The following is a 17,139-nucleotide window of genomic DNA, read 5'->3' on the forward strand; positions in this document are numbered from 1 at the left end:
GTACCCCTTGTAGGCAGTACAGTCTCTCCAGTACCCCTTGTAGGCAGTACAGTCTCTCCAGTACCCCTTGTAGGCAGTACAGTCTCTCCAGTACCCCTTGTAGGCATTACAGTCTCTGCTGCAGTCACTTGGTGCAATCTCTCTGCCTCCCGTGGTTATGTCAGAATATCGTCTACAAAAATACATTTCTGACATAAATCATCCCCTTGGATATAGATTTTCTATTAATAACTGAAATGGGGCGATATGTTTGGAGACAATATTTATTCTTAATATTATATTCTGACAACCGTATTTTGGCACCACGCCTGTGCAGGTAATATGTCAGAACTGCATACAAAAATATCACCAGATATAAATAATGTGTCCTAAATATTGTACAATTATAGTACATCATTGAAAACGTACATCCAATGGAATTATTTTTTGTAAATAATATTTAGCGTATGCTATTTTTGTCAGACAATATGCTGGCAAAGATATTGCAGTACCACCCCGGTGTGAATACACAACCTGGAGAGGACATGCTGGACACAAAGTCTGCCAACGGTGTCAAAAGACGAACGCTGCTCCATACAGAACCCGCAATAATAAACACCGCCCAGGGTCTTGGCTCATGCTACATATGCTGCCCCTAAGAAGGAAGTAGGAAGCTGCAGGATTTATTAAAGACAAAACATTTCCTGGTTAGTGGCATCACTAATGACCCTGGCAGTGGGAATGCTGGGCATACCAACCTTCCCCTTCCTGCACCTGGCACAAACTGGATGGTGATGAAAGTATTGGCACCGACTTGGAGTAATTGGGCCTAAACTAGTAGGGCGACCCAGGTGCAATGCCCGTCTGATGAGCAAAAGAACAACACATATCGTAAGAAAGAGTCACTTCTGAGCACCAAAGCCCTGTCATATGTGCTGGGCAAGAGAGGCACTTTCTGCGTGTAAGAAAGGACAAATGGACCATGATCGTTTTGTCCTAGATCTCCGTGCCACGTGCAGCGTGTGCAAGACAATGATAGCCTCCGCCTGGGCGCTTAGCAATAGACCCACGGTCCGCAGGATGAGCAAGAAAGGTAATGCCTTGTGCTGAACGGGAGAGTTGTGGCTTGTGCCCTGACAGGAAAGCCAAGGCCACGTACTGAGCAAAGGAGCAGTGATGTTACGCAGGTTCGTAGAGCGCACTATCACCTAGGAAGGTATCCTCGTGCTGAGCAGGTGTGTGTCTCGCCACACCTTGGGCCTAGTGGGGATACTCGAAAAGCCAGGTCTTCAACTTCTTGTGGAATTCAAGAAGTGAGGAGTAGGCTCTTAAGTGTAGCTGCAGACCGTTCCATGCTATAGGAGCGATGTAAGGAGAAGGCTCAAATGCCAAGAACTGCCGATGTGGACGGGATGGAAGACTGTGAAACGCAGCAAGAGGTCCAGGAGGGTGAGGGTTGCCGTGTCTGTCAGTCCAGTCATGTGGATGTCATCTGTGGTGGAGTTGAGGGCAGTTTCCATGCTGTGGTTGGGCCTGAAACCGGACTGAGAGGTTTTGAGGAGTTGTTGAGGTATTCGGTAAGGTGCCTGTTGATGATTTTCTCTACGACCCTGGCCGGGAATGTTAGCAAGGAAATTGGTCTGCAGATTGCAAACTTTGAAGGGTTTGCAGGGGGTTTCTTCAGCAATGGAAGGACAGTTGAATGTTTCCAATCAGCTGGGAAGGTGACAGAAGAGGCATTCAGAATGGGTGTAGGCATGGTGGGGGCAGAGGTCTGATGGAACCCTTGAATGGATGGACTTCACGGTGGCGGTATCTTCTGGGGTAATGTGTTCAGCATTGGTTCTTTAGATAAGATTGGGAAGCATTTGGCGAGGTCCATTGGCTCCGGTTGCGGGTTAAAGTTGCTGTAAATGGTGATGATCTTATTGCTGAAAAATTGAGAACGATTGTCACAGAGGTCCTGCAAGGGGCTGGTCGAGTTGGAGGCGGCAGATGGTGAGGTGAACTCTTTCACTATGGTGAAGTTTACTTTGCTTTTGTTGGTGCTGGCATCAATTCTCCAGCAGAGCGCCACATTTGGTGGTAACGTCTGAGGGTGGATTTGAACTTGCTCCGGTCTGCATGGTCCTGGTTCATTCTCCATTTGTGCTCCTGTTGTTTGCAGTGGCGTTTCATCAGTCTGAGTTCCTCTGTGGAACAACTGGCCTTGGGACTGTATCTTGTCTTGCTGTGTTTGAGGCGGGACAGGGAGTCTGTGCAGGAGGTGAAACAATTGTTGAAATTATTGATGGCTTTGGGGAGGTTGTTGCTGTTTTCAGATTGTTGAGCTATAGAGTTATGGTGGTGTACTGGGCAAGAGCCATGACCTGCACACTAAGCAAGAGAGCTTTGGTCTGTGTACTGAGCAAGAGAGCCGCGGCATATGCCGTAAGCTAGAGAATCATAGTCTGCATGCTAAGCAAGAAAGCCATGACCCGTGTGGTAAACAAGAGAGCCCTGACCTGCATGCTGAGCAAGAGAACAATATCCCTGAAAGTAAGAAAGGGAGCCATAGCTTAAGTGCAGAGCAACACAACCCTGCTGTGTGCCATACAAGAGAGAGATTTTACATATGTTAAGGAAGATGGATATAGCATGTGTGCGTAGTCCTTGAGCTCCCCGATATGTGAAGAGCAAGCGAGCACACTTAGCAGGATTGTCTTAGCCCCTGTACTAAGCAGCAGAACTAAGGTCTGTGGCCCTGGAAAGAAAGCCAAGGCGTTATGCTGAACAGAAGAGACAAGATCTTGTAAGGTAAGGTAAATTTTATTTGCATAATTAATAAAAATCTTACAATTACTACTTTCATTGCAGAAACGCAACAGTTTAGAAATATTATTCAAATTTTTAAAAGAATTATAAAAGTTAAAAAAACAAAAAACAGGTTTCTTAAACATAAATACAGTATATAAACATTACATCAGACCATCATCTTTCAGACCATAGTATAAAATGTGTCAATTAATATTTCTGTAATTTATGCATGAGATCGTAAATTTAGTCTTTATCAATTTTGGACTTCCAGATTTCCTGTGTCCGACTCACAAGCATCCAACTTCTTTTTTGCAAGTATTAAAAATTTAGTAAAATTGGAAATCATTTGAATGTCCGTTGGTCTAAAACAGACTACCATGGCACGTCTGCAGGTACGAACACCTCTTGTAGTGAGCAAGAGAGCTGTGGCCTGAGCACTGACAGAAAAGCCAAGGCCCCGTACGGTGCAGGGGAGCAGTAGCTTGTGCACTGAGCAAAAGAGCCAAGGCTGTGTAATGAGCAAGAGAACTGTGAGATGCAAGCTGAGCAAGAGGACTACGATGGCACGCTGAGCAAGAGCGCCATCAGATAGACACTTCGAAAGAGAGTTAAGAGCTTGTACTAAACAAGAGGACAATGTCCTGCATGCTGAGCAAGACAGCCATGACCTGCACGCTGCACAAGAAAACAATGACCCATACATTCATGAAGAAAGCTGCGTCTTGAGTGCTGCGAACAAAAGCGTGTCTCGTTTGCTGTACAGGAGAGTCACTTCTTCCATGTAGGGGAACATAGCGGTATATTTTGTGCAAAGTTCTAGAGCTGCCTTAAATGTGCAGAGCGGGCAAGCCATGTCATGCGCACATAGTAAGTCTGCCATAAACTACTTAGCAGTAGGCCCGCGGTCTATAGGCTGAGTAAGAAAGCCAAGGCCTTGTGCTGAGCAAGAGAGCCATGGCCTTGTGCTGACCATGAGCGTGCTGGCCTATGCGCTGACTAGAAAACCTAGGCCATGTACTGAGCAAGGGAGCAGTAACTTAGGCAGGAAGCAAGAAGGTCAAGGTGGTGTACTGAGCAGCAGAGCTGTGACTTGAACGCTGATCAAGACAGCCATGGCACGTCACATGCATGCTGAGCAAGAAGAGCAAGGCCTTGCGCTGAGCAAGCGAACCATGACCCCCGTTTTGAGCAGGAGAGCTACTTCCTGAGCACTGATCAAAAGAGCCAGGACCTTGAAGTGAGCAAATGCTTGCATGGAAGGCAAGTGAACCACAGGAGCTTGATGAGCAAGGAAGCCGATGCTTCGATGCTGAAAAGTATACCTATACCGAGTATGAGCGTCTCAAGCCGTGTTGCACAAGAGAATCGCGGTCTGTGAACTGATAAAGAAAGTCTCAGCAGATAGACTGAGAAAGCGGGTGGCGACCCGAATATAGCAAAAGAGAGCCTAGGTTCACATTCTGACGGGGAGAACCATGCTCAAATGCCACAGTAATCCAAAGGAGAACCTTGCCAAATACATTGAGAATGACCGTCTACACCTGTGCTCTCAGCAAGAGAACCTAGGCTGTGCAATGACCAATAGAGCTGCCGCTTGTGCGCTTAGTTAAAGAAGCATAGCCTGTCTGATGACAAAGAATCTCAAGGCTCACATGCTGAGTGGAGAGGTAGGGTCTTTAAGAGCAAGAGAGTGGTGGTCTGAAATAGCAGGTCTCAGGAAGCAGGCTGAACAAGAAAACTCTAGCCTCACTGCAGCAGAAGGCGGCCAAGGCTCACATGTTGACGAAGAAAGCCACTACCTATGTGCTGGACAAGAAAGTCTCTTTTGCTAGTAATCATCAAGAGAGCCATAGTGAGCAAATGCCGCAAAATAGCCTCAGTTTGAATGCTGAGCACGAGAATGAATTATTGCACGATGAGCAACAGACCCAAGGTCTTTGAGCTGAGTGAGGCAGCCTATGCCAGCCCGTGGAGCAAAAGATGGGAGGATTGGATGCAGACCAGGAGTGACATGGACTGCTGCTGAGGAAAAGAGGCACAGGCCTGCGTGCCTCTGGGCAAGAGTCTCAATGCAAGCGCAGTGAGCCAGATAGCAAGGTCCCACATTCTGCATGAGCAGGCCCACTGGAATTATGCGATTCTGCCTCCGCTGCGATTTTCGCATAATTGTAGATTTGCTGCATCTGCCACATAATCCATCATCTGCCGTATAATCTGCAGATTTTAACAAAAAACTAATTTCTCGCTCAAACGGCTCAAAAGTTACTAAGAAAGCAGCAACATATATTGCAGCGAAGTGGAACACCCTTTGCAAAGTTTGACTGGTCCCCTTTCGATAGCTTATTGCTATATTTGGGTGTTTAACCAGTAATAATAAGGTGCAACAAATGCCCAGACAATATTGTTTAAATATAATAAAATAATGAAGTAATGCTATCACAAAATCTGCTGCATAATTTGCCTTTTCTTGCCGCATAATTTACTCACCCCTGCTGCGCAATTCCCGTGGCCCTGCGTATGAGGCAACCAATAGTGTGTACTGAGAAGGAGCGCCAATACCAGAGGGCTGAATAAGAGAGCCAAGGCCCTCAAGGTGAGCAGAGGCCTGCAGCTTGAGACGGCCAGGGTAAAAAAAAGCTCAACACACTTAGCACTAGAGCCGTGGACTTGCGCACATGTGTAAGGTTGGAAATCTTTATGCCCGCATTGTCTCTCCATGTTTTAATATTTTTCTACTTCCTTACATGATTGTCGAAATCTTCTTTCTTCTCTTTTAACTTCTTATTTCTTTCGTGCTTGTGCTCACACTTTACCTTTCGTTATCAATGCTCTTTCCCTCTCCATATGACTCTTGAACTTTTACTTTGTCAACAGATAGTCTTTTCTCTCCAAGTGTTTCTCAACATTTCACTTCCCCCATATGTGTGGCACTGACCCTCTTCCTCGTTCCTGGACCTTTCTTCTCTCTTACAGTGTCTGCCCCCCCCCCCCACCCCACACACACACACCTCTAGTGCTCTGTGGTTGGTTGGCTCCCAGTGCAGTCCTGCTGGCCGCTCCACCTCTAGTGATCTCTCCTGCTCCGTTCAGTGTCTCCCGGCGCTCTCCCCTCCCTGTCTCTTCCTTTCCCTCTCTCCCTCTTCGCCCCACCACCATCCTTCGTTGCTACTCTCTCCCATCGCTGGTTGTCCGCACACAACTTTCTTTTCTTGGTTCTCTGCGTACCCGCCAACCTACGGTCTTTTCTCCTTCTTAGTCACCCCCTTTTTCATTCTTAGTCACCCCCTTTCTCCTCCTTAGTAGTCACCCTCGTTCTCCCCTCCCTCTACACCCCTTCTTTGTGTCTGAATAATAGGTGTATTCTCCACCACTTCCCATCAGCCCATTCTTAGCGCGTGCCCGGCTGCGGTCCCTGCTGTTCTGTAAGGCTGCCCGGGGTGGGGGTTGCGCAGCGGCCCGCCCCCTTGAGGGCGGCCGCCTTAGTGCCACAGGAAGGCACAGGGGTGGGAGGTCGTGTCCCTGGGCTTGACCTAGGGAGACCCCAGTCAGGTAGCTGCTTCCGGCGGGGAGGAGCCAAGGGGGGGGTACATATTCGGTCCCCGCCCCCTCCTCGCCCTCTTGTCCGCTCGTTTGCCTTGCAGCTCGGTCCTCGCGTGCCCAGCAGCCTCGGAGCCTCTCGCTCGCGGTGAGTTTGCCTGTCTTCCCTCCCCGCCCCGGCCCTGTCCCTGGGCAGCACCAGGTGACGGGGCCCTGTGGTCGGAATACCACGGGCGGGGGGGTTGCGGGCACAAAGCCAGGCCCAAGCGCCGGCTAGAGAGGTTGCGGGGGCTGCGGGGTTGGGGCGCGCGTGTGTTAGTATCGGTCGGGCATCGGCAGGCCATCGTATTAGGATTTAGCGTTGCGGCTAGAGCGGGGGACTTCCAAGCTGGGGAACCAGGTTCGAGCCTGGCAACGGCGCTTAGCATCCTGCGAGTTCCTGGGAGATCGCTTAACCCCCCTGTGCCCAACAAAAATGAATGTTTTCATTGGTAACGGTGCGCATGAGCGCGCTGATACCTGATACAAATATACAGCTATCTCTTAGCTGTCGTGTCTTCCCGTGTGTTATCATTTGTAAGCCACATGTATGCCTTTGGTGCGTCTCTGGGTGCTGACTACTCTGTCACTAAGCTCCTCCACGTGATGCATGCAGGGTTTCCTCGCTGGTCAGGTTTGTGTCTGGTCGGTGTAGGGTTCGGTCTGTTTTTGGCCGTGTTTATTTTAGGCTCCTGAACAGGAGCAGCTCGGAGCGGTTCTGTAGCTCCTACGCGTGTGTCAAGTATGCGTGCTAGACTTTTTGGGGCCTGTAGGGCGCGCGGACACTAATTCCTCAGCTGGGAGAGGCCAATGGCTCTGCCCATTCACGCCCGCAAGGTGTGAGAGTGAGCGCATGCGCATCTTTCCTCCCAGCCTTGTTTGTGTATAGAATTCAGGCACCAAGACAATCTTACTCTGTCGTTTTTTCGGGCCAAGTGATTCGAAAGAAAGAGCACCTCTTGTCCGCTCGTTTGCCTTGATGCCGTTCGTTCTGCCTGGTCTGGCGTCGGGTTTTCGTATCCCGGTGAGTGTTGGTGGTGACGAGAGCGAGAGTCGGGGGCATGCAGCTCAGTGTTAGAGCTCATGCTTTGCATGTACGAGGGCCCGGGATCAGTTTCCGGCATCTCCGAAATTTTTTGCCATGCGTGTCTTGGGTTTTTGGGCAGAGAGCTAGGCTGGTATCACGAGGAAGGAAGAGATAGGTTCTCCATATGGGTGGAGGACCCCGCTTAATCTGTCAGACGTCGCCTTGAAAATACGTTGTAAATTGGGGTTTTCTCATTTAAAGTTATCGGCCCACTCGTGCCGCCTGCAGTCTATAATTAGGCACCAGTCCGACCTTACGGCTCGAGGAGTCTGGCACGACCCGCACGGGGTTCGGAGAGTATATCCGGAACCTCATGCTTTGGTGGGCTGTGGATTTGTAAAAGTACCTGTAAATTGGGTGTCCACACTTTAATATCACGCATAGCATTATTTTTTCGGAACGCAACTCACCTGCCACTCCCACCCCCCAGAGCAACAGCCCAAAACGTTAGTGGGGGCTCGCACAGGCACCAGCCTGCTGTCCGGAGGGTTTGACCCTAGCCCCGGTTCACACCCCAAGTAAAACCCAGCTCAGGGATTTCGTGGAGGAAGCCCCGGCAGGGCTGGATTTAGGACGGTGCGACCGTGGTGCTAACTACTTGGGGGCGCCGGGTTTGGGAGTTCATTAGCCCTTTGAAGCACCGGAGGCAGCGCCGCTTACCGCGGCGATTACCAGGTCTCTCACATGTGGGTCAAGATAACTTGTGATTAATTTTCTTCCGGGAGAGAGATCAGCATTTTGTGGAGTGGAGGTTTCGACTGAGGGGAAGTTAGTGCAGAGTGTCGATGTCCCTGATAAGAACGTATGCCAAGTAGATTACAGAGTGCATTGATGTAAATAGGTCAGCAGGTACTGTTTTCAAAGGAGGCGCCCCTTGTTACGTGCAAGTTATAACTTAAGTCCGTATATGTGTTGTAAAGGCCACTAGGACCTCTTCCATCTTTGTGACGGGGAATGCTACCTCCCCTTTCATACAATACTATGTGTACATACCAGCATGGGAGGTAACTGGTGCTAAGAAAGCGCTTGCTGCCCGATCAGGGTCAAGCTCGCGCTATGCAAACTCCCGCCTCACAAAATTAACCTTTATACAACAGTAATCCATGTTCTATTATGTATGGTTAGCGGTGTGTATGCGGTCATAGGAGGAACGTTTATCGTTCACGGTTGAATATACGGACTTTAAGGCACGGTCACTTACTACGTGGCGTCTAACCATGTTTTTATGCACAGCAGGCATGATGCGCGCTTTTATTAATTCCACTGTGGGCTAGAGAGGCCGGGTCAGGGACCCCCTCCTTTCTGGGTCAGCACAGCATGTGCTGGGTCAAGGGGCACTGAAGCGAATTATGCGGTGTGTTCCACAGCTCCAGGTTTGAGTCCGCATCCGGGTGAGGGGGGGAATTTACGCATTTCCCACTCGTTCGGGAGTTGTCTACATTTGACGCTGTGTGGGAGGGGTCCCGCGGTTCGTGGTTAGCGTCTAGGCAGTAAGGGAAATGCCATCTTGGTTTGTACATTTGTTATGCATTAGATCAATGTGAAATAACTTTAGCCAGGCGGTCGAGGCCCATAGCTCTGCTTCCTGTCACGCCGGGGCACTCTTAGTAGTGCCCCTTTTGGCCTCCAGGCATGAGTTCCTCATGTGCACGTGACCGGCGGGAGTGAGGGGGGGCTACTACAGCTCGGCAGGTTTGAGTTGGACGCGCCTCGGGGACGCGGCCGGTGGCTGGGGTGACTGTCCCCGGGGCCGAGTATTGGGTTATCGCGGCCATGCGGTCCAAGGCGCTGGTTTCGGCTCAAGTCTCTCGGGAGCCGTAGGTTCGACCCCACCGCCGCCATTTGCGGGCATTTATTTAAAATGTAGGTCTATACGGTGCTCAGGCACAGTGCTCCGACTTCTTCCGGGGCGGGTTCGGCGGTGATTCAATTTCTCCCAGTGCGCGAATTGTACTTAAGACGGCGCTCAGGCTCAGCGCTCCTACTCAGTTCGGGTCGCGTTCGTGCGGTGTATACTCTCTCCCTGCGCCTGTACTTGTGCGGAATTTGGTGCTCATTTACTGCGCTCCAGTATCTTCGGGTCGTGTTCGCGCTGTGTCTCAAGGGCAAATCACTTATCTCCCCGCGGCAGATATTCATGTACAGACGGTGCTTATGTACAGCGCTCCAACACCTTCGGTTTGAGTCGTGCAGTGTCCCTGGGCAAATCACTTTAACCCAGTGCCCGAATATGCATGTAAGTATGGTGCTCTTGTACAGCGGTCCAACACCTTCGCATTCGCGCTGTGTCCCTGGGTAAATCACTCTATCTCCCCGGGCCCGCACTTGCCAGCACTAGGTGCACACCGCCAGCAGCCTGCTGCTTTCCATTATCGTTTTTTAAAAAAAAAAAAAAAAAAAAAAAAAAAAAGGTTTTAACCTCTCGCTTCTCTCTTGGATCGTGCCAGGTGTCCGGCAGACCAGTGGGTCTCGCTCGGTACTGGACGGATATCTTAAGCGTTTCTTAATCTTTGCACATTTCACTCTAGCATTGGACACTACCATGCTAGGTGTAGCTCCCCCCTGCAGGGCATGCTGGGAGTGTAACGTCACTATGTTTAGCTAGTAGAGTGCTTTAATAAAGGCAGCACGGCGGGATTATGTATGGCGCAAGATAAGGGGCCGCCTAGTGTCAGCCCTGACAGAGTTTTATACGAGTTAAGCCTTGACGCGCTGAATTGTGAGGTCTTTTGACACAGCTGGGCCGGTGTTAGGGCAAGGAGATTGGGGCGGTCACGGTCCTTCATGCCCGGGTCTCAAAGGATGGGCGCAGTCACATGGGCAGAGCTCCTGGTTGATGCAGTTCTTGAACGTATTGCCAGTTGGGACGGCACGACGTAGTGGGAGACATACAATATTCGTACATCCTCCAGTCCTCTAGCCACTCATTTCTCATGCTTTCATTACCTCCCCCAGGTGCCGCACCACCAGATGTGCGGTACCCTTCCTCAAGGTTGGGGTCCCTTAGGGACAGAATTTGGCAAGCAACTAATTTTGTGACCTATAATCGGGTAGTTATGTTGCATGACCAGATCCAAATTGCCACCCGTTACTTTTATCCTTCATCGGATGTGCTTGTTCGCAGTAATGGCCGCCCCGCACGTGAGGTGCATTTACGGGGAATCGAGCGTGGCGCTTGCTGGCAACACGAGCAAAGGTATATGGCTTCGCGCTTTACCAGGAGCTATTGCTCAATGGTACGTCTTGTACCGGTGGTTGTACGGGCCACATAGGACAAGGGTTTGAGTTCCGCAAAAGCTGTCAAAGTGTCATAAATTGGCAAAATTTCTAACTCTTCTTTATAGTCTAAGTAACGCTGCAATAATCTCGGCGGGCCGGTGCCCGGCCCCGCGCGGGCCTGGGAGGCAGAGTGATTTGAGGAAACAATTGTAGCCGAGGTACTTTGCTGTATGTGTGGGAACGAGTGTCCGCCTCTAACTGCAAGGGAAAATGCCCTGGGTCTCACACAGAATCGGCTTTCATTCGGTTCAAGGAGATGAGTGTTGATAATGCGTAGGGATTGTTGGCCCAATTCTGAGCTTTAAGATGTGCTGCGATACTGGCACAATTGAGAGATGGAGTTTTGTGTCTCTTGTGAGGAAAATTTTCCAGTTACAGTTGCAGCTTCATTAAAGGTGTGATTAAAATGGTATCTAAAAGGAATGTCGGCCATGTGGCTGATCACATACCACAGTCAGTCTGCCCTTTCAAACAGCGAACTTTTCGCACCAAGGGCCCTCCTGCTTCTGGTGCCTTGCGGCAGGGGTGCGATCCTCGAGGGGTTTTTGTTTCTCAAACTGATGCAAGTGCTGAGAATTTTTCGCCGTTGTCTTTTTTGGATTACGCTCGCGATAAAGTGTCACTCATAGGTGCATTCTCACGAATTACACTGACTTAGGGAACGGTCACACATAGCAGTCTAAACTTTGGATGCTCTGTTCACTGTGTTTTTGAACCAAGATCATCTGTGTAGGCTTGGCTGAGGCGGCTATTGCATAGCACCCAATCTTTGCCTACTGGTCATACATCAGTATAATTGTTCTATCTGCAGCAGTCTGTGGGGAATGTCTGAGAAGTTTTGCAGAAATGGTGAGGGAGGTCAGGTTCGGGAACTGGTCCCCGGGACATGGTTTGGGCCATTAATCACGTTGATGGTTTCTTATTTACGGGCACATTACAGCCTTGGGTACAGTAGCCACACGTACCTCTGCTTTACTGCTATATTTAATAACGCACATACGGTAGGTGCATTATGTGGTGGGCAGTTGATAGGCGGGATGCATTAGTGTTAGAGCAAATGTTTGGTCTCACGTCCCCTTCCCCTCCACAGAGGTCCCAATTCTGTCTTAATGCCTTGCTCCAAGCTGAGTCACCAATTTCAGAATTCATCAGGTCAGACTTCCACAGTTGGCAAAGAGTAACTGAGCAGTACCTCAACCACTCTGCGCTGCAGGTCACGGTTCGTTGCTGAAGATAGATGATAGCTCTAGCTCACTGAAGGTACCACATACTGGTCCAGTGGCTACCGGGCTGACCACTGCCCATGATGTTTGTATTAATTGGGGGTTTCTGAAGACCTCGAATAGTCGCACTTACACACAGGTACTTGGCAGCGTTGGCACTGGGAATAGGTGAAGGAAGCTGGAGTGGTTCTTGACGGGTGCCCTGGCCTGACAGCTATTTTTTAATTATGCACTGCCTATAGTAAGTGTGGTGTGATACAGTGGAATTTATTTCCGTTGTCGTGTGCTGCACTGTTTGACCAATATTAGGCCACAGATGAGCATGTCCATTGAACTCAGTCCCACAGTGTCGAGGTCAGCACAGGATACGTCACGTGTTTGAGCAGCCACGACATGAGCCATGCTTCGCAGACGCCTCACCAAGCACACAATTTGATTAATTTCATTATAGGACCACTCAATGCAAATACAGTTAGGGGCACAGTCTGAGGGAGAGTTCTTTCCCATTATGGGGTTGACTCCTGGAGCCAGCGAGACAATTTGAACTATACCGGCAGTCAGCATCACAGGTCCCGCCGCCCTAACATGTTTCAGTAATGTGCATGGGTAGGTTGGACATGCGCCGTATCAGTGACGGATTTCGCTCCCACTGTAGTGTCATTTATAGTCTGGGAATGTCACCCACAGGGGCGCGGTCATTATGTAAATGTCATACATAGCAATATGAAACCTTGGCAGCTAGGGATGTAGGCGGCGGGCCCTCGTTTGGCCACTAAGTGTGCAAAGACTTACTTGCGATGGTGCAAGGGGCACTCAGCAGTGAGTTAGTTGAGTGTCATCACACCCCGATATAACGTCCGTGATAAAACGCAGGTTGTGGCCACACACGACCAGGCACTCTAGGGCAGCTGGGGCGGGAGTGTGCCAGTGCCAGGAGGGTGCGGGTTGCCTGGTTAGGGCGGCTGGTTTGGAGGGAACACTAATACGGAGCACATTTTGCATTCATAGAAGGCTGAATGGATACGTTTATGGCATGGTGCCAGTTGCTTTAGTCATGCGCATGTTTCTGGGCCGCGTCAGGAACATTCAGAATGCAATGCTGGTGGTTAGCCTGTTTCATGCTGTTCAGAAGTGTTTCAGCTCAGGCTTGGCCAAACATGGGTCATAGGCCGGTGGTCTGCGCTGGGGTTCATGTTAGCAATCAGGTGAAGCAGCAGAACGGGGGCTTATGGTCCATATGATCAAGGGAAACCCCGGGGTGACACTATGATAGCCACTATTTAGCAGGAGACTAATTGGCTTTCACAGTATCCAAAATAGAGAAGAATTTTACACGTTGGTTCTCCGCTGTGGGCACCCTGTCCTGTCTCTCCCTGGTATACTAGCAGAACTTTGGGAGGGCAAGGGTTTACAGTGGTGGTGACTGATGGAATATGATGGGCGTACTCCAGCTGAGTGGAAGAGGAAGTAAGGGCGCTTGCAACGCTTACCTCCTCCCGCATTGGCACTCCAGGCAGGAGTGTCTTGTCAAAGGGATTGTTCTTTAGCCAGGCAAAGGCAACTTTGGACCATCGCCTATTCAAGGTTTAAGGTCATTTCAGTCAATTCCACGGGGGATTTTTGAATGGTTGGGGGAACCTGTCCTGATGGTACATGCTGGCCGTCGGCCCGGTTGGGCGGAGACTTGTCTTGGCTGGACCTGGGAGAAGTCCTAGTTTAGGCATGGATCTTTTCCTAGTGGCCCTAGGGGAAGCGTTGGCTGCAGCAGGTTGTAAGGAAATAGGTCTACCTTGGTGGGGGGCCCTGGTAGTGACGGTGGCCACTCCCAAGGCTGTGGAGGAGTTACAGGGCGATCCAGGGTCTGCACATACCAAGGGGTATAGCATGCAGCAGCACCGTGTGGTGCTAAGCCAGGATACCCAGGGATCTTTTAGCGTGTCCACTGGAAGACCTACGGCGCCCCGCTAACCGACAGGCGGTTGTGGGTCTGAGCAACCGGGGGCTGCCATGTATGCTCCGCCCACCCATCACGGGGGGGCGTGGTGAAGCATGTGGACTGGAGGTCCACGGATGGGAGGGGTGGACCCTCCCAACATTTGGTGGTCACCAATTGGCGTTGCCATGGTGACTCTAGGCTTATCAGACGGGCAGGCGGCATGGGGCTGGCCTGCCCTGGGATCGCCCGTAAGATAACCCACCGTGTTTGCATATTTATTATGCTAATAAACCTGCAGCAATATTTCTCCACTTACATTCAGTGTCATGTGTTTTATTATGAGTATGTACTGATGTATGCTATGATAACGGTTGCCGATATTGGCACTATGTAAGGCTGCCCGGGGTGGGGGTTGCGCAGCGGCCCGCCCCCTTGAGGGCGGCCGCCTTAGTGCCACAGGAAGGCACAGGGGTGGGAGGTCGTGTCCCTGGGCTTGACCTAGGGAGACCCCAGTCAGGTAGCTGCTTCCGGCGGGGAGGAGCCAAGGGGGGGGTACATATTCGGTCCCCGCCCCCTCCTCGCCCTCTTGTCCGCTCGTTTGCCTTGCCCGCCCATCCGCTTACCCGGCATCAGGAGGGACAAGAAGGGGGGGGGAAGGTTTTTCTAACAACTTTCACTTTTGTGTTGCAGGAGGAGTTACAGGGCGATCCAGGGTCTGCACATACCAAGGGGTATAGCATGCAGCAGCACCGTGTGGTGCTAAGCCAGGATACCCAGGGATCTTTTAGCGTGTCCACTGGAAGACCTACGGCGCCCCGCTAACCGACAGGCGGTTGTGGGTCTGAGCAACCGGGGGCTGCCATGTATGCTCCGCCCACCCATCACGGGGGGGCGTGGTGAAGCATGTGGACTGGAGGTCCACGGATGGGAGGGGTGGACCCTCCCAACATTTGGTGGTCACCAATTGGCGTTGCCATGGTGACTCTAGGCTTATCAGACGGGCAGGCGGCATGGGGCTGGCCTGCCCTGGGATCGCCCGTAAGATAACCCACCGTGTTTGCATATTTATTATGCTAATAAACCTGCAGCAATATTTCTCCACTTACATTCAGTGTCATGTGTTTTATTATGAGTATGTACTGATGTATGCTATGATAACGGTTGCCGATATTGGCACTATAGGCTGGGAAGTGACTCCGACTGACTGGTTCGGGGGGCGGGGGTCTTACGTCGCCTTCATCATCACAAGTCAAAACTGTTAAACAATGAAAACAGGTTTATTGCCTTTCCGTCATTTAGTAGCTGCGCGGGGGAGGGGCCATGTCTCGCAGACGGTTCTGAGCCTGGTGAGTGAGTCCGCACGAGCCCCGTGGTGACTCTCCCACGTTTGCATACGTGCACCGTCCCTTGTCAGTGGCCTGTGCTGTGGCCCGCCCACACGCTTCCTCAGCATAGTGGTTTACCAGCGCCATTTTGAAGGTGGTGGAAGCTGAACTGGAAATGAGGTCCTTATTACTGTTGAACTGTATTTGAATGTTTCATACTGGACACATATGGATATTGAACTGTATTTGAATGTTTCATACTGGACACATATGGATTCAACATTCCCCTTCGATTAAGCTGAACATTCTCCAGCCAATAGGTTGCCTGGCCTGGCCTGGCAGCTGCACAGCACAAAGTCTTCCACACTGGCATCTGTATATGCACCACATTTCTTTGCAATTTTATAAAGCGTGAAATTAGCCTAAGGGCATTAGAGCACCAAGTATTACTCATTTTTAGGCGCGCTGGAGGTTAGGTAATTTGCCCAGAATCACAGGATGATGAGGTGCAGCTGGTATTCGAACCTGGTTCTAATCTTGTAAAGTGCTGCTTCAAAGTCTGCAGCTCTACTCTCTAGGCATACCTCCACCCTGCCTCTGAGAACATTTTTAGCAACACAGAATAAAGTGTTGCTAAAAATGTACGCTACCCAAAAGCCAAACACGACCAGGCACTACTCTTGTACAGGAACAGTAAGAAATAGAGGGGTAATCAGTCCCAAACCCTTACTACCCGTTGAATGCCGACGGACTGATGCGGGTTACGAGGGCATTATGCCAAGACCTTACTAAAGAAAGTTACATATACCCAACCAAGGAACCATCCAACCGACAAATCTATTCACCACGCCCTGAGGAAGCCCCAAGCCGGATGGCCATGTAAAAGGGGCGAAACACGTGTTGGCTGTCACTCTTCTCTTTCCCCTGTGACCCAAAGCTGTACAAATGAGTCACAAACACGAACAAATCATCAATTAAATATCTTCACCCTGCACACCTTGTTTTGGAATTTACTCCAGAAAAAAAAGGAAAAAAACCTAAAGCATGTCCAGACATTCATTTGGAACCTCTTGTACAGGAACATCCTGCTCTGTCCTTCTGCACCAAAAGGTGTCTTGGTCTGCAGTGCGTACTATTCCCTCTGTTTCCAGATTTAGCGCTCCCTGAAATTGATATTTGTCACTCAGTGGGAAAGAGAGTCCAGGCTTGGGTAGAATGCAGTATCCGCATATACAATTCTGAGGGCCGCGGGCGAAGCATTCTGTTACGACAAGTATTGCTCACCATAAAGTACCTGTAGTTTTAAGAGTTTTTGTTTTTTGGTGAACTTGATCTGTTTGCGGCCTGCTATTCAGAGGTTCCAGTCAAAGACAGAGAGCTTGGGGGTTAATAGCTTTTCATTTTTACCGTTAAATGGACGGAGAGCCTCAGCAAGTTCTTCTAACCCAATGCATGTCCATGGCAGGCCCAGGAGTAACAAATCAGTGACAGGACTGTCACTCACCATTTTAATGAGTTCCATTTATAATTGATGTGTGTGATATCTTGCTGCATAGTTATCTTGAAAATCTGGTATTGATTATTGTATTATTTTTTTGGGGGGGGGGGAGTTGTATATAGTGCGAACTAGACCCAATGGTATCAGAGCGCTTTACATGAGCACCAGTTGTGTTACAACCTCTTCTGACATTGGACACCCGTATTCTACACTATGAATAATTCAAGATATACATTACATCTCGTCTCATTGAGAAGTAATCTGTCCCACTGTTTACTAATAACTTTAGTTAATGGCAGCCTTTTATGCTGTCTATCATGTTGGATTTACATGCTTTGTGTTGCATTTTACCTGTGTTTCTTGAGTGCTTCATAGCCTGAAAGGTGCAGAAGCATATTAGCAAATAGGTAGCATGCTAACCCGTGGGGTAATGCTTCATT

The 17,139-nt window shown here is 50.0% G+C and overlaps 1 protein-coding gene and 1 non-coding gene across 3 annotated transcripts in view; one reads left to right on the forward strand and one right to left on the reverse strand.

The window, feature by feature from the left end:
- ERBB3 (erb-b2 receptor tyrosine kinase 3) overlaps window positions 1-17,139 on the forward strand; it is a 241,740-nt gene that overhangs the window by 38,088 nt on the left and 186,513 nt on the right. The gene's annotated exons all lie outside the window — the stretch shown is intronic.
- On the reverse strand, window positions 8,297-8,418 carry LOC146832864 (U6atac minor spliceosomal RNA). The gene has a single exon (XR_014960871.1). It is a non-coding gene; the product is annotated as a U6atac minor spliceosomal RNA (small nuclear RNA).

Source organism: Triturus cristatus, chromosome 4_2, assembly GCF_964204655.1.
Source record: "Triturus cristatus chromosome 4_2, aTriCri1.1, whole genome shotgun sequence".
Lineage (NCBI taxonomy): Eukaryota > Metazoa > Chordata > Amphibia > Caudata > Salamandridae > Triturus > Triturus cristatus.